General features: G+C 53.6%; 1 protein-coding gene across 1 annotated transcript in view; it reads left to right on the forward strand.

Annotated features, from left to right (window-relative positions):
* The first annotated feature begins 10,322 nt into the window (after window positions 1-10,322).
* The window catches only part of ZNF423 (zinc finger protein 423), a 371,150-nt gene continuing 353,967 nt past the window's right edge, over window positions 10,323-27,505 (forward strand). The window contains exon 1 of the mRNA XM_047789865.1: window positions 10,323-10,411. The gene's annotated coding sequence lies outside the window, so the exon portion shown is untranslated. The remainder of the gene's footprint in view (window positions 10,412-27,505) is intronic.

Consider the following 27,505-nt stretch of genomic DNA (forward strand, 5'->3'; position numbering starts at 1 on the left):
TTTTTCCCTTTTTTTTTTTTGACCAAAAAAGTTCCCGGGCCAGGGATTGAACCCTTGCCCCAGCAGTGACCTGAGCCATAGCAATGACAATGCCAGATCTTTTACCCACTGAGCCACCAGGAAACTCCAAGATGCAGCATTTCTGGCTTTAGATTTTCCCAAACCTTGGGATAACCTTGACAGATACATTTGCACGAGGAAGGCTCCCCAAAGGTGTGTGTCTTTCTGTGCGTGTTTTTGGATATTGAAAGACATCTAAGCACTGTCTAGGAGTTCCCACCGTGGCTCAGTGGTAATGAACCCGACTAGTATCCATGAGGATGTGGCTTCCATCCCTGGCCTTGCTCAGTGGGTGAGCCATGAGCTGTTGTGTATGTCACAGATCTTGTATGGCTGTGGCTGTGGTGTAGGCTCTGATTTGACCTCCAGCCATATGGCACCAGTGCGACCCTAACAAGAAAAAAAAGAACCACAGTCTACCGCCTTCCCAGTGGACCTTCCTCAATGATGGGCAGGCCCTTGATCATGCCTGGAGATATAAACCTGCCTGTCATCCCTGTGGTGATCAGAGATCAGGCCTTTTCAACTTCCAGATGCCCTGCTGGACGTCTGTGCTCATTCTCTGCAGGGGCCCACCAAGGACCCTGAAGCCTCTATGGAGCAGGCAGGTCAGTCCACCCAGAGCCCTGTTGGTCCTCCTTCCCCTTGGAGGCCGGGCCCAGCCTGGCCCCTTGCCTCTTGCCAGAAGCGTCAGCCTCCTAGCCCCGCTCCCTTTGAAGTTGCCCCTTCCTTTCTTCACCCACTACTCCAAGCAAAGCATCCGCTGCACAGGGAGGGAGGGCCCGGGATGGGAAGAGAGGGCAGAGCTTTGGTCTTGAGTTTCACATTGACCCCCCACCCCACCCCATAAAATGCAAACTTTGCCACCTCCACTGCCAGTTCACAGGGCCCTTCCCCCAGTGTCAGGTGGTGGTTGAGTTCCCATTGTGACTCAGCAGGTAACTGAGCCCGACGAGTATCCACTGAGGATGCAGGTTTGATCCCTGGCCTCACTCAGTGGGTTAAGGATCTAGAGCTGCTTTGAGCTGTGGTATAGGTCACAGATGCAGTTTGGATCTGGAGTTGCTGTTGGGAACTTCCATATCCTGCAGGTTTGGCCCTAAAAAGAAAAAAAAAAAATTGTGGTAGTGGTTGTGTCATTCCAGTTCCCATATTTCAGTTATAAGCCCCAGGAGCATTCCTCCTAGAGTCTGGATAACTGTATAACACGTGTCCAGCCCTGCTGGTTACCCAGGCAGCTGCATTAAATGTAGCAGCGTTTTTATTTAATTTATTTATTTTTATTTTTAGGTTCTTTAGGGCCGTACCTGTGCCATAAGGAGGTTCCCAGGCTAGGGATCAAATTGGAGCTGAAGCTGCCGGCCTATGCCAGAGCCACAGCAATGCAGCATCCGAGCCACATCTGCAACCACAGCTCACAGCAACACCAGATCCCTTAACCCACTGAGCGAGGCCAGGGATCAAACCTGCAACCTCATGGTTCCTAGTGAGATTCGTTTCTGCTGTGCCATAATGGGAACTCCTAGCAGCGCTTTCCAATAGGAGGGCTTGGGTCTAGCTGAAGAGGGTAGAAGGTACCTAGGAGTTTCGACTGGAACCTGCTTTTGAGTAAAATGGACAAAACCTCTATTGTCCCTATCAAAGACAACCCCCCCCAATATGTTATATTTTAACAAGTTTTAGGGGTATATGGGTATCTGCTATATTATTTTCTGCTTGTTTGAAATCTTCCCTAGTTAAAAATTAAAACCGGAGCTCCCATTGTGGCGCAGCGGTTAACGAATCCGACTAGGAACCATGAGGTTGTGGGTTCGATCCCTGGCCTCGCTCAGTGGGTTAAGGGATCTGGTGTTGCCGTGAGCTGTGGTGTAGGCTGCAGGCGCGGCTCGGATCCCGTGTTGCTGTGGCTCTGGCGTAGGCTGGCAGCTACAGCTCGAATTCGCCCCCTAGCCTGGGAACCTCCATATGCCGTGGGTGCGGCCCAGGAAAAGGCAAAAAAAGACCAAAAAAAAAGATATTAAAAAAAAAATTAAAACCAAAGATTTTGGGAGCTGATGGAGATGGGGGGGCATCCCTCTCCACAAACTTGATGCCTGATACAATTGTCTGCGGTTCCCAGATACCCTCTTTATCTCCATATCCATCTATCTAGGTCTCTCTAAGCATCTATCCATCTAAAATCCATACACCAGCACTTCAGGCCAGGCCAGAAACGGAATCACTGATTGCATAGGGGAAATCTCCACCTTGGGAGGGAAGTCCACCTGGATTTCTATCCTGGCTCGGTCCCTGAAGGGCTGTGTGACCTTAGGCCCGTGAGTGACACAGCCTCTGTTCTCATCCGGAAAAAGGCGATCATCACAGCAGGTGGGCGTCAACTTAGGCGCAGCAGGAAGAGTGCTCTGCGGGAGGTCGGGCTGCGCTGTGGGGGTGGGGAGCTGGGGAGAAAGATGTGGAAAGACGGATCGGTTCCTGGTTCCTCCATGAGGCTGAGTGGATGACCAGCCTCTCCCAGCGCCCCGTACCATCCGGCTCCTTGGACCTGAGGCCAAGCGCCTGGGGGTTTGGAGTGCAGAGGAGTTGAGTTTGTTGCATTGTTTTGAAGTCTGTTGGTTTTTTGAGGATGGGGGTGGGGGGGAGGATGGGACCAGGTGAGGAGCTGTGGGGGCTCACAAGCCACACCCTGTTGGGAAGATGTTGGTGGATAGAGCGTCCTAGGGGCGCAAGGTGCAGGACCAGGGTACCCAAAGGGCGGCAGGGGCCCTGAGCGCTTTTGAGGATGAATCTCGGACTCGCCAGCAGGGGAAGGCACACACCATCCACCTGGGGCCCAATCCCACTTAAAAACATAATTAAAATACTTGAGGAGTTCCCGCCATGGCTCAGTGGCTAAGGAACCCGACTAGGAACCACGAGGTTGCAGGTTCGATCCCTGGCCTCACTCAGTGGGTTAAGGATCCGGCGTTGCCGTGAGCTGAGGTGTAGGTCACAGACGTGGCTCAGATCCCGTGTTGCTGTGGCTCTGGTGCAGGCCGGGGTCTACAGATCCGTTTCGACCCCTAGCCTGGGAACCTCCATATGCCTGACCGCCCGCCCCTCCCCCAACATTTCTTCACGATCTGATATTAGAATTGGGTGCCTTGGCTTCAAGAGTCAACTCTGCTATTGGTTGGCTGCTTGACCTTGGGCAAGTCTGTCCGCCACCAGACACCAGTTTCCCCTTCTATCCAGCCAGCGGTTGGATTAGATCATCTCCTGGGGCCCTTCCTCATCTAAAGCCCTGAATCCTGTGGCCATTCTCGGTGGGGGGGGGGGGGGGCTGATGTTTCATTTTCTGCTTTACACAAACAGACTCTTCAAGAAGTCCTTGGCTTGGCCGGATGGCAGCTCTGCTCCCAGGGGCAGCAGAAGGTTTGGAGGGCTGGCAGAAACTTCCCGAACCTTCCCCTGACTCCCGCTGTGGCCTTGGCTCTGGGCGGTGGCTCCAGGGTCTCTCCCAGTGGGTGCCGGAGGCTGGAGCCGCCTTTGTCTGCGGCAGGAGGCCAGCCAGGCGGCTGCGGCTGCAACCCGGCCCCTGCCCAGGCCTGGGAGATGGTTTTTTTTTCCCTGTGTGTTGCAGCTGGGACCGTTTATAATAGGAAAAAAAAAGAGAGAGAGAGAGAGAGAGAGAGAATGACCAGGCCAGCCGGCTGGAAAATAAAGAGACTTAAAAAGAAAAGGGCTAGGCTGTTCTTCTCCTGTGGAGGCTTTGGTTAAGCAGAAAGTTTTAGTTCCTTTCTGAAAGGCATTTGGGCTTTTGAAGTCCCCTGCGGGAGCTCCCTCTGGCCTCTGGGAAGCCAGGCCCTGGCATGTCCCAATGTGCATGACCAGGATGGGGCCAGGGGCACTCAGAGGAGGCAGCAGCAGGCCCTGGGAAATATCGCCCCAGGCTGGGTCCAGTGGGGTCCGAGCCCAGGCTCCCTCTGCTCCCAGCCTAAGTAAGCCCCATCACTTCTCCTTGGTGGCCTTTCACCTGAATTTCTTGTGCTCCCTCTGGCTTTGAAGGCTGGCCCGGTGCTGTGGGGCCAGAGGGAGCAAAGCCAGCTTTGCTTCTCCATGAAGTCAGAGAACTAGAGAGGTTTCACCGGTGGGGAGATGGAGGCAGAGAGAAGGTGTATCTGAGGCCACCCGGGAAAACGAAACTTATTGAGTGGCTGTTGCATGAGCTTTGCCTATAAATATTAACAATAGCTAATGTTTATTAAGCACTTATGGTATGGAAGGACCTGGTAATGCATCCTGGGAATTGGCAGATAGAAAGCTCTTCCTCTCTTGAAGCTGCCTCACCAGCCCTGCTGCTTTAGCTGAGCTGGTTCTGGGCCTTACCAGTGAGCTCTCAGCAGGGTCACAGCCATACCCCTCCCTGAAGAGGGGCCACAGTCAGAACAGAACACTTATCATGCACCTGCTGTGTCCAAAGTGCTGTGTGCCAGGCATGTACCTACATAGCTCAGATCACACCCTCCACGCGGGACTGAGGCAGGTCAGTGGGGAGATCACCTTACGGCTCACGACTGCCCTGTGCTGTGGGCATTATTCTCCTCATTTTATAAATGAGGTTGCTTGGGAGGTCCCATCATGGCTCAGCGGAAATGAATCTGACTAGCATCTATGAGGACACAGGTTCGATCCCTGGCCTCGCTTAGTGGGTTAAGGATCTGGTGTTGCTGTGAGCTGTGGTGTAGGTTGCAGACTTGGCTTGGATCCCATGTTGCTGTGGCTATGGTGCAGGCTGGCAGCTGTAGCTCTGATTCGAGCCCTAGCCTGGGACCCTCCATATGCCGCAAATACAGCCCTAAATATCAAAAAAAAAAAAAAAGAAAGAGGTTGCTTTGCCCTGGGATTCAAATCAAGGCCTGTCTGGCTTGAGCGGCCGAGCCCTTTCCATGAGACCCGCCTCTGTGCTCTGTGGTGGCCCTGCCTGGGTAGAGTCTGCTCTGGCTTCTCCGGTCACTGCCATTCACCGCGTGTGACGAGAAGACTGTGGCGTGAAGGGGGTACGTTGTCTAAACCTAGGGCTCTGTCCTGAAATAGCTTTCGACCTAGCGGGGTAGGCAAAGGTTTTTACCAGCTGGTGTCTGTTATCCACCGTGCAAACCATGTGAAAATGGCTGGTCGCACAGAGGTGGTGTGGCACAGATTACAGGTTTTCTCTGGATGCCCTGAATTCTAATCACCTGCCTGGCCTGGGGGATGTCATGGGGAGTGGGGTAGACTCAGCCCTGAGGATCTCACTTCCCGGCTTCCTGCCTGCGGGTACTGGGTCCTCAGTTGTATACACCCAGCACAGGGACCACACATGCTCATGCTCTTCTGAAATCTCCATGGCATTTCTCTGAGGTCTGGGCACCTAAGAGGTTCTTTTCATGATGGGGGGTGGGGTGGGGTCATGGGCGGGGAAGGATATTTGCGCAGGAAACTCAATAGCACCCTTTCTTTTTTTTGCAAATTGTCTTAAGGAGTTTGGTCCTGCACAGTCTTAGGTTTTTTAGGTTTTTTTTTTTTTTTTGTAAATGACAGGGGTCACAGAAGAGGTGGGAGGTGGGCAAGGGTTTGCTACTCCCACCTTACCTCGCTACCAAGTGACAGTGAAGGCAATCTCTGGCCAAAGTCTGCCTTACACCAAAAGTTACGAAAGCAGGACAACCCCAAGGACAAAACAGGTCCTACAGCCAGTTTTGTTAGTTCAAGGAAGCCCCAGCGAAGTGCTTTCAGGGTATCTGATGACTTCCGGTGTGCCAGTTATACTCGGACAAGCCCCATCACACCGCCGGGCAGGATTCTGTGTCGGCTGTGGCGCACCGCGCAGGCGCAGTCAGAAATCTTACCTGATGGCTGGACACAGGCCCCTAGAGGGATCGACCTTGAAGGTGGGGGTGGGAAGGGGCGTGCCCTAAGGGGACAGGTCACCCCAGCCTTGCCAGATTTACACTCCCTGTGCAGGCAAGGTGGGGCGTGTTTCTGGGCCATTTTGCTCTACCATAGCTTGAATGACTATTTCCACCAATGAGAGCCCATTCCTACATCTATCTTTTTTTTTTGGATATCTCTTTTGCTAATTAGCAAAACATTAGTAGCTGATGGAGCAACCTTGTGACCAGTTCTGAAACATGCCCCTAGTTCAAGCTTAGAAAATTGGGCACCTATCCCATTCATTATACCCTGGATAGCTTTTTTTTCTTTCAAAGTGAATCACGAACACTGTAAAAGAAGCCTTTTCACAAAGCAATGGATGAGCCCAGGTTTGCGTGTGCCGTGTGGGGGCGGGGGGCAGCTGGAGGTGGTCTGGGTGGAGGTCTCAGGGCCAGGCCAGGAGTTTCAAGCTTTCCGAGGGTGGAAGTCCACTGGGACCCTCCTGCCAAGAGGGTTTCTTCTTTGTTGCTTTGTGGGTGTTCCCTGCAAAGACTGCTGACGCTCAAAGAATTAAATAATTATAATAATGATGATAAAATAGAAATGGCTTTCCCAGCTGAGCAGAACCTGGAGAAGACAAGGAGTTTCCCACACCCGACTTATTGTTTTTGGCATTGGATTCCCACAGCCCCAGGGACACAGATGTCTGGGCCTGCTGCTGGCCTCTTTGAGCTGTGGTCATGGGGGTGGGGAGCACTGGGGACCCTTGGAGAATTTCAGGAGCATCTGTAGGGATTTCCCTCCCGAAAACTCCAGGCTGAGAACTAAGGGCAGAGAAAGGGACTCTCTTCTACCTTGATTTACTCTGTTCGAAGCTTCACAACTAAGCTGTGTGAAAGGGAACTTCAGTGCCACCAAGACTGGGGGTGGCTGGGGAGAGCTGGATGTGAGTGGTTGCTGGTTAATGGTCCAGGTGCCAGGCTCTCTCCTGATGGATCAGCCAGAGGGCACGGTCATTGCTTCCTTGTACCCTCAGGACAGGAGGGTCCAGGAAAACCTGGGTTCCCCAACCAGATGGCCCATTACAATAAAACAAAAATGCAGGAGTTCCTGTCATGGCGTAGCTGAAACCAATCTGACTAGGAACCATGAGGTTGCAGGTTCGATCCTTGACCTCGCTCAGTGGGTTAAGGATCTGGCGTTGCTGTGGCTGTGGCAGAGGCCAGCAGCTGTAGCTCTGATTAGACCCCGAGCCTGGGAACCTTCACATGCCGCAGGTGCAGCCCTAAAAAGCAACAAAACAAACCACACACACACACACACACACACACAAATGCAGAAGATAAAAAGGAAAGAATCAACACAGAACCTCTTGATAGACACAAAGCTGCTAGAAAGCAGCAGCCCAGGGAAGGAGGGACTTGTCAGGGAAAGGAGGGAATTTGCAATTGTGTGACTGACATCTCTCTCTAGAAATATTTCTTCTTCTTCTTTTTTTCCTTTGCTTTTTAGGGTGGCAACTGAGGCATATGCAGGTTCCCAGGCTAGGGGTCCAATCAGAGCTACAGCAGCTGGCCTACTCCACAGCCACAGCTATACAGGATCTGAGCCTTGTCTGTGACCTACGCCACAGCTCACAACAACGCCAGATCCTTAACCCACTGAGCAAGGCCAGGGATCGAACCCGCAACCTCATGGTTCCTAGTCAGATTCGTTTGTGCTGCGCCATGACGGGAACTCTTCTTTTTTAAAATTTTTGGTCATGCCCATTGCGTGTAGAAGTTCTGGGCCAGGGACTGAACCTGTAACACAGCAGTACCCAAGCTGCTGCAGGGACAACGCCAAATCTTTCCCCACTTCACCACAAGGGAATTGCTAGGAATGCTTTTGACCTTGAGGCATAGTGAAGGGGAGAGACAGGAAGGGAAGGAGGTGCTGGCCTGATAATGGCCTTGCTGTGGGCCAGACTGGCAGCTCTCACTAACACGAGGTCCTCAGGAGAACCCCATGAGATCCATGCTCTCCGTGTTCCCATTTTGCAGATGAGAAAAATGGAGGCAGAGAGTCTCTTCTCGAGGTTCTCCAGCAAGATCAGGAAGGAGACTGGACTGGAAGATGTGCCACATTGGCTCCTCAGCCTGGCTTCACCTGTCCCCTTGGGGCCCTTTGCTTGGGGCTGTGACAACTTCTCCTCGGAATCACGCAGCTCCTTTCTTTCTTTCTTCTTCTTCTTTTTTTTTTTTTTTTGTCTTTTTGCCATTTCTTGGGCCGCTCCTGCGGCATATGGAGGTTCCCAGGCTAGGGGTCGAATCGGAGCTGTAGCCACCGGCCTACACCAGAGCCACAGCAATGTAGGATCTGAGCCGCGTCTGCGACCTACACCACAGCTCACAACAACGCCGGATCCTTAACCCACTGAGCAAGGGCAGGGACTGAACCCGAAACCTCATGTTTCCTAGTCGGATTCGTTAACCATTGAGCCACCACGGGAACTCCCTCACGCAGCTCTTTTCTACCTCAGGGCCTTTACACACACTGCTCGCTCTGCCAGGAACTCTGTTCTGGGTCCTCTTCTCTGACTCCTTCGGCCTCCTCCAGGTTCTCAGCCAAACCACTGCTGTGACCCTCTGCTTTTTGGCCTCATTTACACTATATTTTTCCTTCTCAGGATTGTTCACCATGGTAATTAAATAATTATTTATGTGGCCATTTATTAAAAGTCAGCCTCCCCACTAGAGAACAAGCCCCAGCAAGGAGGCACTGTGGTCCTGCTTGTTTGTTGTCTTACCCTCAGTTTGGGCACGCAGTAGGCACTCAGTGAATACATGAATGTTGACTAAACAACTAACAAAGGAATGAACTTATTTCCTGGGGGAAAACTGAGGGTTCATCTTCCCTCCCCAAAATGACTTCTTTCTTATAGGCTGATGCAAGTTTTCCCAGTGGAGAGTGTGATTCTCAAGTTATGAAAATGTCTAAACAAAGATCACAAATTCCAGATTGTATATATTCAAGTGTCATCTATTTATTTATTTATTTATTTATTTTGTCTTTTTTTTGCCTTTTCTAGGGCCACTCCCAGGGCATATGAAGGTTGCCAAGCTAGGGGTCGAATTGGAGCTGTAGCTGCCAGCCTAGACCAGAGCCACAGCAACATGGGATCCGAGCCGCGTCTGCAACCTACACCACAGCTCATGGCAATGCCAGATCCTTAACCCACTGAGCGAGGCCAGGGATCGAACCCACAACCTCATGGTTCCTAATGAGATTCGTTAACCACTGCACCACGACGGGAACTCCTCAAGTGTCATTTAAAACACACAGGTGTGTGTGTGTGTATATGTGTGTGTAGGGCAAGAAAGGAGTCATTTGGTCACTTATTGCAAAGCACCTCTTGAACAACTTTGGAGACTTTTCAGGGATACTAGTTTATGTAATTTTTTTTTTTTGGTCTTTTTAGGGCCGCACCTGCAGCATATGGAGGTTCCCAGGCTAGGGGGTAGAATCCCAGCCATAGCTGCTGGCCATGGCAACACCGATCTGACCAATGCCACAACTTGAGGCAACGCAGGATCCTTAACCCAGTGGGCCAGGCCAGGGACTGAACCTGCATCTTCATGGATACTAGTCAGGTTCTTAACCAACTGAGTCACAGTGGGAACTCCAGGATACTAGTTTCGAAGTCACAACAGGAGCCCTATCTTATTTTACTTTATTTGTCTACCTTGTTTTTTGTCACCCACTGCTCCTCCTGCATTTACCAGGCTGCTCTGGATGACACCTGCTTCTTTTTGAAACTCAGAGGGACACCTAATTGGGTGTGTGTCTGGGGATTTACATCCTTACATCCTTACATCCTTGGGTGTGGAAAGGCAGTACCTTGAGTGAGAGGCGCCTGTCCTCCAGTGAAGATGTGACTCAGAAGGAAGATGCCCCGTTTATGTGGGCAAGGTCTTATTTGTTTTCAAAAACATTACCTTGTAATTTCTCTTGCATTTCCCGATGGGGGTTCCTTACAGTTTACAAAGGGGTTCCCCAGCCAGCCTCTGGGTTGGGCTGGAGCAGCCCTTCACTAGGAAGAAGAGGCAACAAGGGGACTTTTCTTATGGCGGGAGGGGCCCAGACTCCTGGGTCCCCAGCAGGAAGGGAGCAGGTGGGGTACCAAACGGTATCTGAAAATGACTTTTTTTCTGGTCTCAAGTGGCCAGGCTGGTGAGAAGCAAAACCCTTGCAGCAGGCAGCTAGCCCTGCCCTCACCCGGTGCCTCTTGAGACCCTTTCAGTAAGGAGATCCCGGATTTTTGCTGCTCTGGAATTTTCCTTAAAACAGCATATTTCTGAAAGGAGTTAAAAACGAAACAAGCTTCTAAGCGAGCAGGCCGGGCCGAAGCAGGGACGCAGGGACGAAGTGGAGCTCCTTACGCACCCCGAAAACCATCGAGCTGGGAGGCTGCAGCCAGGTCTTTTGGGGGAGGGGTGAGCGTCGGGACGCGAAAGTGTGCAACGGCGACGCGCAGGAGTGGGTCTAAAAAACTGTGCGCTTGTTTAGGACACCTAGCCTTGTGGATTCGTTCCCTTGTGGATGGCCTGTCGCCTGCCCCTCAGCCTGTTACCCCCACCTCTGGCCTCTGGGCCTTCCGCAGTTCCTGAGGGTGGAAAAAGGGCAGCGCCGCGGGTCTCCAACCAGCCCTCCCCGCTCGGTGACCCCTCCTTTCCTCCAGCAACCCCTTCCCCGCCGCGCTCCTTTTGTCCATCCCTTCTTTCTCCAGGCTCCCGGCTGGGCACGATCCGCAGTCTCCAGCCCCCCAGAGAGCCTGGGAGGGCAAGCCGCGGGCTGTTCTCCGCCCCCTCCCCCTAGGAGAGGCAGCCCGCGGCGGGGGCACCCCGGAGCCGAGGCCAATCGCCCCCCTCCCCCAGCGTGTGCCATCTGCCGCCTGTCAGCCTCTCTCCGCGGGCCGCGATCCCAGGCGCCGGCGGGGGTGGGGAGCTGCCGATTCGGCCCCTCCTTCCTGGCTCCTTCCCAGGCGTCTTGCGGCCTCTGCCCTCGCTTTGGCCCTTGGCACCCTCTCTCATCATAACCCCGGCCATCCCTGAGCTGCGGGAGGCGACTCCTATTTCCCTCCGGGAAGGCCGAGATGTCGGACACTCTCGACGCAAGAGCTGGGGAGGGCGGTGATCCTGGGGGCCGCAGCCCTAACGAGGGGAGAAGGTGGCCCTCTGAGCCTGAGTACCAGTTAGGGGACGTCTCCGTCCCGGTCTCCCTAGGGATACTCGCTCTCTGTCTCCCGGTGTCAGAGTGTATGCCTCGGCGGCGTCGCGTTTCTCTGGTCGCCCGACTCTACCTCGGAGACGGCCTTGAGCGCGCAAGCTTGGTCTTCTTCCCTGAACCTGCCTTAAGGCCGATCCCTGCACCCCATCTGCGAGGGTGGCATCTATCTCTGTTATCGGTCTAGCACTGGGTCGGAACCCGGAGGCTCAGAGAGGCGAGCAAGCCGAGTGGGACCGCGAAGCCAGCAGAGTGGGGCGCGGGCGCGACTGGCAGGCCGGCTGGGGAACCGCGGGGCGCAGGCGCCCTGCTTGGGGCGGGCGCCGCTGCCCGGCCGGCCCCGGCGCGGCTCTCGGCGGGCAGCGGGTTTTTCCGTGAAAGGTTGCCCTGGGTAACTCGTCTCCGAGGGGACGCAGCCTTCCTCTCTCCAAGTGGCAACTTATCGATCCGCGAGATTGATAACCCCCAGCGCCGCACAGCGCACCCGCTCCGCTCTCCCCGCTCTGGGGCTAGCCGGCCCAAGGTGGCGCCACTCGCCCGGGGAAGGGCGGGTGGCGGGGGCTGACGATGTCGGGTCCTTCCACCCAACCTGGACTTGGCCTCTTACAGCTGGTGGGGGATGGGTAGGCTTCAAAGGAACGGTTTGGGGAGCCGCTTGGGGAAGAATTCTCCGAAGTCTGAGCCCCTTCCCCAGCGGGCTCGGAAACCCAAGCCTCAAGTCGTTCCAGAGGCGCCCCCTGGTGGCTGGGGCAAAATTTGTCAAGTGGTAGCTGGTTTCTTCCTTTCAGTGGTAAGGGGACGTGGTGCTACCACAGTATTTTGGGGCTAAGGTAGTCTTAGCTAAGAAGCGTGCAACCACATGCGCGAACGCTCTAGATTCAGCTGTTGGGGGCGATCACATTTAGCTTAGTGGTGGAAGAGTTTGTAGATGTGGGGCAGAATTGGTCTTCAGACACCAACCAATGGGCAAAATCCGAGAGGGAAAAGCCAAGTTCAGGGATAATTCATGCGCGTGGGGCATAATTTGCGGAGGTGGCAATGTCTGGGCAATTTCATCCCGGTTTGCCCCCTTTCCCCCCAGTTCTCTCACTTTTTTCAGTTTATGATGCAAATATATCTTGGCGACCTTGACAGCATGCGTGGGCCCTGTGTCTGCTCCCTCCTCCCGTCCCGGGTGCCTCCAGCGCTGGAATTGGGGCCCCGCGTGCCGGTGCGGTGCCCGCGCCCGCGCCGTGCCTGCCGCTGCCGCCGCCGCCGCCGCCGCCGCGGTCCGGGTTTTGCGGGCGGCCGGAGCTGTATTTCCAGCGCTGTCCATCGCTCGGTGCTGTTGGCCCTCTCTCCGTCTGATCCGAGCCGGAGCAGTGCGGGGCGCCCCACGGGATCAGAGCGCTCCCCCGCCGGGACTCCGCTCCTCACATCCTCCTGCTGGGACCCGGCTACATTTCCAGCCAAGCCTGGCTTTATTATGTGTCTCTGCAGTGCAGCCCCAGCAGCCGGATCGGGAGGAGGAGAGCCAGCGACCACAAAGAAGACAGGAGCGCAAGGGAGGCTGGCGGGCGGGCCGGCGCCGGCTGGAGCGCGGAGGAGCCGGGGCGCAGCCGCCGCCGCCGCTGCCCAGGAGGACGGGAGCCCGGCCGCCGCCTGCTCGTCCTCCTCCTCCGCCGCCGCCGCCGCCTCCCCCCTCTCCGAGCCCCTGGCCCATGGAGGCAGCTAGCGGGGCCGGCGAATTGGCACCGGCCTGGGGATCGGCTGCGCGCAGCGCGCTGAGCACCGCAGCCCGAGGGCAGGCAGCGGCGGCCCGGCGCACGGGCTGAGCGATGCCTGGGGCAGGGGCGCGCCTGCCCGCCGCTGCCTGAGCGCCCCCGCGCGCCCCTTCCTCCTCCGGGGGGCCAGCACCGGACCGAGCCGAAAGCCAGAGAAGGGGGCGTGAGCCAGGGGCCCCGAGCTGCGGCTTCTGAGCGGCTGCGGCCGTTTCGAGCCCCCCAAGTAGGCTGAGTTGAGGGATTCCCCCTCCCCATCCATCATAATCTCCAAATCAGGCGTTTGGGCATTTTCAAATCATTAATATTTATTATTATTTTTGTGTGCGGCAGGGGACAATTTGAAGGCTTTTTTTTTTTCCGGGGGGGTACTAAGCTTCCGCGCTCCCGACCGCCTACCGGTCTCCTCCCCCCACCGAGACCCCCTCGACTCCAGCCCCGTCCCCCCTCCTCAGATGGGTTCATTGTGAGCTCCGCACCGGGCTGCGTGGCCGGACGCCTGCAAACTTTGCACAAAAATCCGGCAAGGGGCGGAGGAGGAGAAGGAGGAGGAGGGTGAGGGTGGCGGTGGGGTGGGGGAGGGAGGGAGGGGGCCGCAGGGGCCGGGGGCCGGCGGGGGGTGGGGAGGAGGAGGGGGGCGGCTTTTTTTTTTTTTTTTTTTTTTTTTTGCATAACTCGGCTCGACCGAGTGGCCTCCGGACTCCCCGCGCCGCTGGGACCGCCGCTGGGACCGAGAGCCCCGGCTGCCGCATTGCAACAGGCAGGGCCCCGGCGCGCCCCCCGGGCCTCCCCCCGCCCCGGAGCGGCCTCGGCCGTCCCGGGCCGCCCCCCCCAGGGAGGCCGCCCCGGACCTGCAATCCGCTCCCCACAGCTGCCGACCCGGCTGCAAAAAAAAAAGTTTCCGAGAGGCAGGAGGAGGAGAAGGGGGAGAAGGGCAGCCCGGAGCGGCGGGGGGCGGCGGGGGGAGCCGGCCGCGGAGGGCGACGGAGCGCCGGGAGCCCCGGACATGTCCAGGCGGAAGCAGGCGAAGCCGCGCTCGGTGAAAGGTGAGCGAGCGAGGCCCGGCGGAGGCGCGAGCGAGCGAGGAGGGAGGGAGCGAGGGAGGAGGGACCGGCGAGCGGGCGGGCGGCCGGGGACCCGCGCGAGCGGGCGGAGAGGAGGAGGAGGAGGAGGAGGAGGAGGAGGAGGCGGCGGCGGAGGAGGCGGAGGCGGAGGCGGAGGAGGAGGAAGAGGAGGGGGAGGAGGAAGCCGTGAGCGGGAGGCGGAGGCGGTGGAGGGGGCACACCGCGAACACCCTACCCGCCTGGACCCTCTCCGGGCCTGGCGCCGCGGCCGGCGGGGGACCCGGGCCTGGGGGCGCCGCTGAGGGCCCCTCGCTGCTCCCTCCGTGCGGGCCCCGGGCCCGCGTGGCCAATCAAGGGGTGCGGGCCCGACTTGGCGGGGATTGCGAATCTCGGCGGCGGCGGCGGCGGCGGGCGGCGGGCGGCGGGCGGCGGGAGGAAGGAAGAGGCGGTGAGGACTGGCGCCCAGGAGGCCGGCAGCTCCGAGGCCGCTCTCGCTGGGCCCCGGGCCTTGCCACCTTTCCTCGGTCCACGCCTTGTCGCTCCGGGACGCCGAGGGCGGCGGGCGTTGCTTGCGCGCGCCAGGGGTCCCCGCCCTGGCCTCCGGGCGCCCCCTCCCCGCCCCCTGCCCAGGCCGCCCTCCCGGCCGGGGCCTCCACACTTCCTGCCTCCTCCACCGAGGCCAACCGGGCCCGGAGCCTCTGCCAGGAGTTCATTGTCTGCGTAGCGCCGGCGGGACGCGGGTCCCCATGGGAGCGCAGCGGCTTCCTTGCGCTCGCCCCTCCACCAAGAGCGCCCGGGACCCGACCCTGGGCACCCACATCCTCGACACCTAGGCCAGCTTCCTGTATCAGGTCCCTGGAGTGCACACGTTTGTGAGGGTACACACACACACACACACACACACACACACACACACACACGCCCTCTTCGTGTCCTTGCCTGGCTTTCTATTTCTAATGAGCGCTCTCAGTTCAAGCGGTCCACTGGAGAGCTGAGGCCCCCTGGGACATGCCTTGTGAGGGCAACTGAGCCCCTCCGCTGCCCCTCTCCCCCCACCCGCTGGGCTCTCCAGGCCTCGCCTGCCGCTTTGTCCCGATTCCCAGCCCTTTGGGTGGGCGCCCGGCTTTCCGCCCGTGCTGGGAGATGTTAGAGCAGGAACGGGATGAGAGCGGCTAAGTCTCTGGAGCCCAAAGTCCCGAAGCCCCTGTTTGTCCTCGTCCAACTCCCTTGATGACCTCTGGCCTGAGCCCAGTTCTGCTCTGAAAAGTTCATTTCCTGGAGGCCTGCTCGGGAAGGCGCAGGGGCCCCTGCTCCCTTCCTGCTAGCCTTGCTCCTGGCCAGAATGGCTGGGACTGAATCTGGCCGGGAAGGTGGTGAGACACCCGCCATGGCTCTCATTCCAAAGTCCCAGGGGGTCACGGGCACCCGGCTCAGCAGAGAGCCTCCCCATCATCTTAGAAGTGGTCCAACACAGTCCACGCTCAGCAACCCAGCTGCTCTCTTTCCTCTTTTTTCCATGAGAGATGTTGGTGGTGTTCCCCTCACCCTGGCAGCCATCCCAATCGGGGATAGCCTGGTCTGCTCCACGGAACTCGGGCGGGGTGGGGGCTGGAGGGTGTTTTAGTTGAAGGACAAGGAAACCAGAAGTGAGACCTCCAGAAGGGGATAGGACAATGGTAGCTGTTTGTCCTTTTGCTAAGTAGAAGGGGTCTTGGCTTGAAATAATATCTGATTTCTTTTCTCTTTCCCTGGCTTACTGCTCACTCCTTCAAGAGCCACTTAAGGTGGCCCAGAAGAAAATGTACAATTGGAGTCTCTGGTTGCAAAGACAGTTTTACCTGACTTGGGCAGTTGACTTTGAGTTAAAGCTATGTAGAGGAACACGTTTTTCTTAGGGGAAGATGCACAGCTTCCCTACCCCTGACCTGCATCCGTGCCTTCATGCCTCCTTATTTTAGAAGATGAGACACAGAAAGCAAAGGTAGAACAATTTGCCGGGAGCAGATGGGTGGGTGTTTCAGAGTTGCTGGAACCTCATGCTAAAACCATTCTGTGGATCTCAGAGAAAACTCAAGCATTGGTCTTCAGCTTTTCATGAAATGAGCCTGGACATGATTTTTTAATGGATGTCTCTCCAAATGTATATGTGCAGCAGAGAAGTCAAGCTCGCTGATGGGGGAAAGACAGCACAGTGGGAACGTGACCAGTGTAGGCGTTTTGAGAAGTGTTGCAAACATCAACCACACAGTGCCTTTTAGTCCTTTTGGAGTCTGAGATCCTCTGTTTCTTCCTGTGGGTCTTTGCAGTTTCCAAAAGCAGCTACAATCCTTGCCTCTCACTCTTTTGCCATTTATTCGGTTTACTGGGGTGAACAGGGTGGAGATGTGGCCACTTATCAAGGGAGGAATGGAGAGAAAAGATAATTTGAATAGATAAGAGTTCCAGCAGGTGATGGATTTATTGCTTTTCAAGAACTGCCTCCCCCCCGCCCTCACCCCCCTTTCTCGAGCAATATTCAAAAGTGTGTGCTTGAGTGTGGACAGCTCCGCACCAAGTATTTAAAATGACAAGGTCCTCACCTTTAAAAAACGCTTCTTAAAGGAACTGGGATGGCTTTTAAATTTTATTTGATTTCATTTTACCTCCACTGCTGTGTGTCAGGGCTAACGTAGCGGCATTGTGGACTTCCCCATCCCGCGCGTTCTGCTGTGAAAGTCGCTTGACTGCATAGTTCGTAATTGATCTCGGAAATGTGAAAGCCCGTAGCAGGAAGGAAAGACAGAAATATAACCATTTCTAATGGATGCTCAGAAAGTGTGATTTGAAAGCTTGGCCTTGCTGCTTTGAAAATCAAACAGGCCCTGGTGTGTGTGGGGGGGTCGTGTCCCACTCATGGACACAGCCTCCCTTCTGGAGTGGGGTCACTGGTCCCCTCGGGATGTTTGTCCTTCTTTGGAAATCCCAGCTCCCGGGGAGGACGCCCAGCAAATAGGGAAGGGGGCCGGGGCAGTAGGGCAGCGGGGAGAAGAGCCTCATTGGTTTTCAAAAGCCTCGTGATTGAAACACACACACATACACACCAAAAAGCCCATGAATGTTACAAAAGTCACATTTTCGGACCGTTTTTCCCCTCCTGACACCATTCTCTCCCTTTCTGTCTCCTGGTGGTTGTGTGGTGGTTGTTGTGCAGTGGTTTGTTCCCTTTGATAATTTTGGCCTCGTTCTCCGAGGCTGTTCCCTTCACATCTCACTGATGTTATTTCAGCTGATGATCTCAGGTGGTTTGTTAACCTGTCTCCCTTTTACCCACGCTGCTTCCTCAGATCCGCGGAACCATCTTTCCATTTATATGGAAAATCAGCACCTCTTCTCCCCAGCCTCAGCTTAAAACTTTGGAATAGGTAATACTGTTGATTTTCACCATCGAGCATCTGCCTGTTAATTACAGTTCTTAATATTAATTAGCACTCAGGCCTCGTCCACACCCCCTCGCCCCGCCCCCAAACCCTAACGGTCCCCAAAGTACCCCCGGTGACTTCTCTGTGCCCCCCTCCCCTTTTCTGTCTTCCTCACCTGCCAGCCCTTCTGCTCCTCCAAAGTCCATCTTATAAATTTGGTGGTCTAGGCACTTGGGAACAGTGTAGTTTTGCCACTGCTCGTGTTTCCATGGAAATAATTGAGATGTAATAAATAGAGGCATTCTGAGGTTACAGGTTCCTTGATTCAGCTGAGACCACATACAAGTGTAAATTGCCGAGATGTTTGGCTAAATGTACATGATCTTGTAGGAAGGGCAAAACAAATCCTTTATAGGTTCTTCAGCTTTCTCGTGGATTGGGGCAGCTGACATTTAATCTTCATATTTAACTCCCCCCTCCCACCGCAATGAAGTCACCAACTCCCAGCTTTAGAAGGGTCTGTCTCACTCTAGAAAACATCCTTTATGTCTAGTAATTACTGTTTAGATTCTTCCACCTGTTTCCTTGCAAAAACTTGATAAGCAATAAAATAAGTGGGCATTTGGGGCAGAAGGACCCTGCTGGACGTTCACCCATGAGGTGCAGAGTGTGCATTAATAATGAAAGGTGCAAAATGCTGGTGACTTTGCAGTCATGAAATAATTGGGTAGAACCAGCCAGCCCTGGCACTGTTGTGTTAACAGAGGAGAGGGAGGAGGAGGAAGAGGAGGAGGGAGAGGGGGCGGGAGAACCCAGGGAGGAGGAAACTGGAGGGTAGCATCTGATAGAGCTGAGCTGGAGACCAAGGCTGCAGATCTGGTTCAGTCTAATAGAAAGTTGCAATAATTGCTATATCGGTAGCCAACTCTTAAGCGGGTGGCTGTGGAATTCTTCCCCTGATGTAGGATTTAATAGTCTGGCAATTAGATGCATTGATTTCTCTTAACTGTTCATTTGGATGTGTAAACGAAAGAAACCTGCCACTGAGGCTCCTGGTGCAGTCAGGCTGCCTGGCTCTTGGAAAAAGGCTGATTTAGGTGGTGGAGGTAGGGACATGGATTCTTCAAGGCAGTGTTGGGGCCAGTTCCCTCTGCTTTTAAAAGTTCTGCCCTTTGTGCAGGAAAACAAACAGCGCTTGTTGTTCAGATACTGTTTAAAAATAAATGGCGTGTCCAGTTAGGTCTGAAAAGCAAAAACATCTTTTTTTTTTTTCCTGCCACAGATGCGTATAGAGCAACATTTCTGTCTTTGAATGACTAGACTGCCTTGCATGTTTTTGGCAGATGGTCTGTTAGGTACCAGAGGGAAAAGTCACAAAACACCTTGTTCTGAGTTCCAGGGGGACCTCCAGCTGGAAATGGAGTGAGTTCTCGCTCTCTCCCTCTTAGGGGGTCACCTAGACCTCGGGCGCCCTTTCAGGCCCTTAAGACGTATGGGTCATGGTATCTTGGACCCCTTGGCAACTGGTGGGCTGTGCAACTTTGGTGGCTTGGAGAGTGGGTAGATAATGAGCTCTCGCCAGCTTTAGCACCTCTTAACTCCCTGCTTCTGGACCTGCAGGTTTCTGGAAGCGCCGCTAACTTCTGACATGCAGGCGTCTAAAACTGTCTTGATGGTAAGGAAGCAGAGGAAAGCTAGCTTTCCCAATGGCCGTATCTTTTTTTTTTTTTTTTTTTTTTTAACCAGGGTGGATGGGTGACTTTAGTTAACTCTTTGTTTGCGCGAGGTTAGGGTGGACTCACCTTTCCTGGACCGCGTTCATGGCACACTGGTATTTGCAAAGAATATGATCCTCACGTGGAGGATGTGTTTGCAAATAGACATCAGGGCTCCTTTCTTATCTGTGATCCCCAGGGAATTACAACAGAAGACCTTGGAAAGTGGTAGTGGGCTCCCGGTTACTGTGGCGGGCTGGGGAAAACCTTGGTACACCTTGCTTGGTGAATTTGACCACTTCTGCAAATTCCTGTCAGCTTGCAAAGGCATTTTGTGTATAAGCACGTTAGTCGGTAATCAGAGTAGCTTTGCACCCAGAATGGACTAATTAACCTGGATCGCTTATATCCCGATTGAAGTTTTTGGCGCTGTCAGCTCCCCCAGACTGCGGGAGAGGTAGGGTGGAGTGGAGGGGGGGAAATGCTGATGGAAACTTTTGATTCATCGCTCACCTGCCAGGATCCATGGCAGCCAACGATTGGGGTTGTACAGTCAGTAAATAAAAATACTTTACTTCTTTCAAGGAGCGCCAATTAGCTGATTGCTCCATGTGGCTGTCTTGAAGGAGAACGCTGTTTTACCTATCTTCTGGTACAAAGGTTTGATTTTTAATGTCTTGTGAAAAGGATTCTCTTTGTCTTGATTGATGTCAGGAATAAAAGCATGATGGTAATATCCCTTTGAAAGCTATTGTATTGTCGGCCCTGGCTGACAGCGGGAGGGCCTCCCAGCATTATAGATTAGTGCTGTGAAAACACTGACATTTTCTTTGTTACGTTGCTGTTGTTCTACTTGCAAAGTCAATTACACAATGTCGGAGCTTGGTTACCGGGGTTGACTTTGGAAGTAGCTCTGTCTTTTCATTCTCTTCTTAAAGATATAATTTTCCTTTGTTGTTGTCACTGTTGTTGTTTTGTTTTCTTTTGCTCTTTCTTTCTGACCTGCTTCCCTCTGGTGATCACCCCCTCTTGCCCCCCAAGAGTCTGAACGCAATGAGCTAGGCAAACACACTCTGGTTTCAATTGTGACAAGTCAAATTCAAAGATTGCGCCATCATTATCTCTGAATTCTTCTGCTCATTCACATTTCAGTGGCTTCTTATGGATGTAGTGACTACAGCAGCCAAGATGCATTAAAAAAACCCATCAAATGAGATTACCGTGTTGATAATCTCTTATCAAGTGGGTGGCTCTGGATTTGGGGTCCTTAGGGTTGGTGGATTTGGGGATTTCTTTCTTTCTTTCTTTTTTTTTTTTTCCTGAACTGGACTGAGCCAGGTTCCTGGGTTGATCGGACCCCCAACAAATAGTTCTTTGCTGTGGACGATTTATAAGCATTCTGATCTTGGAGGCCAGGGCTGGTGAGTTTTGGACTTAGAGTCACGGATGACCTCATGGCAGGGATAGAACGGTCTCGGAAGAGAGTCTTGTAACCCATCCTTCTCCCATTGCAGATGGCAAATGCGAGTTATAAGGCTCTCCGAGGTGCCTTTACCAGGTGCCCTTGAACTCAGGAGTGATTTTTCATCCCTTTCTAAGTGTGTGAAATCCTGCTGCTGAAAGTGAGGCAAGCCTGAAGTGTCCAAAACCCGAAAATGGTCAGGGCGGATATTTTTATATACGCCCCTCCCACCCCCCACACCCCATCTCTGGCTTCTCCAGAATGAAAACCCCCAAATTCCTTAGTTCTCCGAACCAGGCTGCCAAAGAGGCGGCTACCTGAGAGCGGACAGAACTTGGGGCAAGGAGACTGCTGGCCCCAACTCCAGGTGACAGGGACCCATCAGGGAACTCCGGCTGAGGACACTACTTGTGGGCCCCCAAAGTTATTATTATGAACCGCCAGACAAGAGCCTGTGTTCGCCAGCAATTTGTCAGGACTAATTTTGTTTTTCTCCAATAATTGAAAATTAATGTCTTGAAGTGAAAGCAGATGTTCATGTCATCTTCTGAATTGGGATATAAAATGGGGCTCTGTAGATGGGCTCAGTAATTTAACAGCAATTTCCCTCTCTCAGCTAATGGGGGTGCTGGGGGCTGACGTCATCTGGGGCTGGGGCTGGGAGACTGAGATGAGAAGGCATCAGCTGTGCCAGTTGTGGTGTCGTGTTTTGGAGGCAGAGTAGGTAAATAAAAATATTTCCTGGGGCTGTGAAATTTGGAGAATTCATTATTTTGAATACTCGTTCACGCGAGAGGTATTTATTGAGATAATTCAATGCTTTATGCTGGAAAAGGTGAGGGAGGCTTGGTTTGGGAAGAAGGTGGATTCCTTGAAGCTAGAGCATCCTCAGCTGGGGGTTCTCACTTTTACTGAGAATAAAGCTGGTTAACATTGCCGCTTCCTGGAGTTCCCATTGCAGCTCTGTGGTAATAAATCCAACTAGTATCCGTGAAGACACGGGTTCGGTCCTTGGCCTCGCTCAGTGGGTTAGGGATCCAGCATGGCTGTGAGCTGAGATGTAGGTCGCAGAAGCAGCTCAGATCCAGCGTTGCTGTGGGTGTCGTGTATGCCTGCAGCTGCAGTGCTGATTCCACCCCTAGCCTGGGAACTTCCATATGCTGCAGGTACGGCCCTACAAAAAAAAAAAAATCGAGGTAGATATACATAATGTAAACTTTACCTCTTAACCATTTCTAAGTGTCCTGTTCAGTGGCATTAATTACATTTGCGCTGTTGTGCAACCATCACCACTGTGAACTTTAATTTTTAGCCAGTGTCCAGGTGCTGGTGGACTGGGGGGAAGTCTTCACCCATCACCCTCTGAGGACGCCATCAAGTTCAAGGCCTCCATTTTATGGGGAGAAATAAGAAGCAGAGGCTCTTGGAGGTCCCGTCGTGGCGCAGTGGTTAATAAATCCGACTAGGAGCAATGAGGTCACGGGTTCGATCCCTGGCCTTGTTCAGTGGGTTAAGGATCCGGCGTTGCCGTGTGCTGTGGTGCAGGTTGCAGATGCGGCTCGGATCCCGAGTTGCTGTGGCTCTGGCATAGGCTGGCGGCTACAGCTCCGATTCGATCCTTGGCCTGGGAACTTTCATATGCTGTGGGAGTGGCCCTAGAATAGGCAAAAAGACCAAAAAAAAAAAGAAGAAGCAGAGGCTCTGAAGATGAAGTGATTCAGAGAGCTGGTGATGCTTCTCCTTGCCTGGGTGCAAGAGGGAAGACTGGTGTACCCAGAGCTGGGGCAGGGCGGGAATTAGGGCTGCATCAGGGCTGGTGCACTGCGGGCAGGGCAGGAAAGGTGCTTAGGAGCTATTGAGTGAGCTGATGACCACTTTCACGGTGAGAATAGTCGTTCTCTCTCCTCGGGGGCTCTGTTCCTCTGGACACTGAGACTGGCAGGTGTGAGGTGGCCCCGAGGCCCCCACTCCTGCCTGCCAGGACCCAGAGAGCCCCTCTGACTTACCCAGCCCTGCACACTTCAGGCTGTGGAGTTCCCCTTGTGGCTCAGTGGTAATGAACCCAACTGTGATGGGGAAGGGGAGGGACTGCTGTTCTGGAACAGCCACTTGGTTGCCCGGATTCCCAGTCCTAGAGCACTGGCCCCCTCTGGCCCGCAGGTCCGGGTGCTGCGCTTCTCCTCTTTGGAGGTGCCAGGCACCTTTTCTGCCCCCATTTTTTTCTGTAATTGAAATTTGCCCTTTCGTTACCTGGGCATGAATTATTTTTTGCAGCGTTGTCATTTCCTATCCTGCTGTGAGGTTTATCTCTTCTGTTGATCCTAATTAAATAAAACATACTGTTCACCTAACTCCTGTGGCACTGACGTTTACCTGCCTGAGGCAGAGTGATGGCCATCTGGGCTGGGTTAGGGAGCAGGGCATGGCTGGAGAGGGGAGCTGGGATGGTAGTGGCTGTCACATCCAGGCTGGGTGTCCACCCTTGGCCTGGGGGCTGCAGGACCTCATAGCCACCAACCACATACAGCGTATTTCTGGTTCCTGAACCTGAGAAACTGCTTGGTCCCTAGCCCTCTGGGGCGGCAGGTCTTTACTTGGGGAGAGCAGAGATGATTACTAGCTGCAGAGAGTCCCTAGGGAGAGGGGGATGGGGGAGGGCGGGCTCTGGTGGGGGGGAATGGAAAGAGGGGGCACGCTCCTATCACCTGGGGTGGAGGCTGCAGAGAGCGCTGGGTTCTCAGGGAAGCCACGAGCAGAGCACGTGCTCTCAGTGCCCAGGACAGCTCTGCAGATGCGCTGTCCCCTCAGGGAGACAGTGGCCAGCCAGGGCAGTGGCATGCGTGTTGGGACGCTTCAGACTTGTTACTGCTTTTGGCTTCGAACTTTTCAGAATCCTGAAAACCCTAGGTTGAAGATGAAGCCTGGAGGCCCCTCCCTTCAGACGTTGCGTGTGTAGGGGTGTGTGTGTGTGGCACCTTGAGTTCCATCCAGCCTGGACTCTGCACACTTTCAGTCTCAGGGAGCTCACGACCTCTATGCTAGACCCGTGCAATTTCAGCTTGAATGTCACATGTTCTTCTCTCCATGAAGCTGCAGGCCATCTCCCGTAATTGAGATGCATTAGTCCTGGGTCTGTCTCCTGGGACCACCAGGAGTAACTCAGGTCTCCAGTCCCCCAAGCAGCCCTGTGGAGAGGTGGCAGAGCTGGCCTTGCTCGCTTCACCCTGGGAGAGGATTTCTTTGAACCAGATGGGGTCAGCTTGGTGGGCTCCCAGGATGCCTTGCTCATTCACAGATGACCTCAACGTGGGCTTCTGGGTTCTTGAGTTTAAAAAGGATTTGTTAGGGAGTTCCCGTCGTGGCGCAGTGGTTAACGAATCCGACTAGGAACCATGAGGTTGCGGGTTCGGTCCCTGCCCTTGCTCAGTGGGTTAAGGATCCGGCGTTGCCGTGAGCTGTGGTGTAGGTTACAGATGCAGCTCGGATCCCGCGTTGCTGTGGCTCTGGCGTAGGCCTGTGGCTACAGCTCCGATTTGACCCCTAGCCTGGGAACCTCCACATGCCGCGGGAGCAGCCCAAGAAATAGCAACAACAACAACAACAACAAAGACAAAAAAAAGACAAAAAAAAAGGATTTGTTAGATGAATGAGCCACTACCTATATAAACTGTTGAGGGAATAAATGACTGGTGGACCAGTGAAGGAGTGAATTGATTAACAACTTAGATGAATTCCTAAACGAACAGGTGAATGAGTTGAGTGGGTGAATCGACAGGGAGCAGAGAGTATCTTTAAGCGTGATTTGGGCTCAGGGCTGGTGTCTCTGATGGTCTCTCCCACCCCTCCCCCGCTCCAGCCCCTATTCTGTCCAGGAGGTGGGAGTTGCTGCCTCTGGAGGACCCAGGGAGTGGGGAGCCCTCAACCCCTGGGGTTGGGATGCTTTGTGCCCATTCTTCTCCTTCATCCTTAGCCTCAGATGGGGGCAGCGTGCCTCTGTGTGTGTGTGTGTGTGTGTGTGTGTGTGTGTGTGTGTGTGAGGAGAACTCTATTGCAAGATTGTACCTACTGTTTCTGGTAGCTACTGTGCCAAGCGTTGTGCTAGATCGTAGATTGTTTTGAAATGATGAGAGCGACATGAGACTTTCATACTAACTTTAAATAAAGCAAAACTTTTCATTGAATCCATCCCCTCCCCCCCTCCTTCCTGCCCCAATCTTGAAGGGGCTTCAAAGTGGACATATTTGACCCAGCTCAGGGCTGGCCGGCACTCTTGTGGTCCAGCCTCCATTAAGTGGCCTTTGGGATCTTCTGCATCTTTCAGGGATGGTTTGCCCCCGAATAGCACCCAGGGGGTGGAGGTGTTGAGAGAAGCATGCAGGAAGGAAAACATAGGGTGTGTTTGCAGGAGAAACTGCCAATGAAAGAAAACTCAGCATAAAAAAGAAAGACACCCCCCCCCAAACACACACACACATACACACACACTCTCTCTCTCTCTCCCTGAAGGTCTGAATCAAGATTGAGTCATTTCTCTCCTGTGAGAGGGTTGCGGTTTGGTGGAAGCCTTCTCTGTGATCTTGGGCAGGACAGCTCCCTCTGTGGGCCTCAGTTTTCCTGTCTCTGAAGTGGGATGGAACCGGTTGGGTTAGCTATCTGATAGTTTAGGATTTGAGTTCCTGGAACATCAGAATGGGGAAACACAAGACGCTTTGGCTTTAAAAGAATACAGGCTAGAAAGATATGGTCAAGTCTTTGCAAAGTACCTTTTAAAGTGACTGGTCCACAGAGTGAGAAGGCAGAATAGGCAGTTCTAGAGGGCCCTCCAGCCGGTGGCCTCATCCTCCCTTGTGGCCGTGACCTCTTGAGGGCTGAAGGGAACATCAGACAAGAGAAGACGTGCTGAGGGCTTGTTCGTGATGTTGGTATCTTCCCACGTGTCTGACAGGTCAGTGCAAGATGCCCCTGGCTCTTCTGGCCCCAGGGCCTTTACCAGGTGTCCCTAGAGCAGGCTCTCTTGTCCTCCTCTAGTCCAGGGGCAATGTGGGCAGAGAACATCCGGGATGCACAGATGCCCAGCCAGAGCCACCAGCACGGCTGGCCTTGATCCCAGGGAGGAGGTGCAGGGATGGTCGAGACCAGGTACTCACCTGTGCGGGGCCCTGCCTTCAGCTCCGCCCACCTGTCCCCTCAGTTTCACTGATCTACAAACTGAAAGCCCAGAAGTACCTTGCTCAAAGTCACACAGCTGGAGGTGGGGTTAGCCCAGAGCTTGTCCAGTTCTAGAGCCTGGATCTGTCAACATTACCTGGCCTTGTCACTGCTCAAGGGGCCTGAAAAGACAACAGAGAAAACTCATGCTTTCTCCAGTGGCTGGGAGTCTCCGGGCTAGGAGGGGGCGCCGCCGGGGAAGGCGTTGGAGTTCTGCCCACCTCCTCAGCCATCTCTTCTCCTTTGGCGCTGTCCTTATCTGCATCTTAAAAAAAATGATTTATACATTTTCATAATTTAATCCCCTCCTCCCCCAGAAATAAGCACTGTTATCCACAGTTATCTTTCCTCCAAGATCTCATCTGTCGTGGATTTACACAAAAACATGTGTATGTGTACCTATGCATATATAAGTTTAAACCTTTAAATTTTAGATATATAAGACTTGTCTACAATTTCTGTTATTTGCTATTTTCACGAAGCAATGAGTTTCCAATCTTTTTGGAGTTTTTTGCTTTCTTTTTCAGGGCCGCACCTGTGGCACACGGAAGTCCCCAGGCTAGGGGTCAAATTGGAGCTGCAGCTGCCAGCCTACACCACAGCCACAGCAACTTGGGACCTGAACCTCATCTGCAACCTACACCTCAGCTCATGGCAATGTCGCATCCCTAACCCACTGAGCGAGACCAGGGGTCGAACCTGCAACCTCATGGTTCCTAGTCGGATTTGTTAACCGCTGAGCCACAACGGGAACTCCGTGGGTGTGCCAGTGTTTATTCACAGTCCTCGAATGATGGACATTTAGTTATTCTCTGTTATAACAAGGATGCAGGGAACCTCCTTGTTTATAAATCTTTATGTTTCTTAGGCTAGATTCTGAGAAGTGCACTTGTTAGGTCACTAACGAGTCACTTAAAAATTTGAAGGATAGTTCCAACGTGCCATTCACAAAGGGGGCACCTGCAGTAATGATAATATTTCTCCTAATCCTTGCACCACGTATGATGTGTCCCCTTTTCCTTTCCTTCTCCTTCTTTTTCCCCTCTTCCTTTTTGCCACTCTGGCAGATTCGCACTTCCCTGGTTACTAGTGAAGCTGACTGTGTTTCTTATCTTTATAGACCATTTTTAGTTCTTCTTTAGGTAGGGGAACTGAACTGTGTTCTCTAAATGTGGACCTTGGTGTTTGGGCACCTCTTTCCTTCAGCTAGTCCTTTAATCATGTCTCTTCTTCCTTCTCTCCATCCTTCCATCCATCCATCCATCCATCCATCCTTCATCTTCTATCTGTCATTCATCCTTTCTCTTCTTCCCTCCCTTCTTCTCACTTCCCTCTCCTTCCCTTCCTTGTCATCCATCCATCCATCCATCCATCCATCCATCTAAATCCTGAGTATCTTACCCAGGTGAGTATCTTAGCCTGGACTCCAAGGAGGATACAGAGATGACCCAAATGGAGGCCCTGACCACAGAATCAGAGAGGGCAGCCGGAGATAGAGGTGCAGGTTGAGAGCTGAGAGAGGTTGGGGGGATTCCTTTAAATCAGGGGAATCAGGCAAGTCCTGGAAGAGGGGGCTATGTTTGATTTGGACCCAGAAGGATAGAATCACAACACCCAGAGCAGCTAACATTTAATGAGCACCGCTTGTATACAGGCACTAGGCCGTGCACGTTTTTTTCAG

This window comes from Phacochoerus africanus, chromosome 8 (assembly GCF_016906955.1).
Source record: "Phacochoerus africanus isolate WHEZ1 chromosome 8, ROS_Pafr_v1, whole genome shotgun sequence".
Taxonomy (NCBI): Eukaryota; Metazoa; Chordata; class Mammalia; order Artiodactyla; family Suidae; genus Phacochoerus; species Phacochoerus africanus.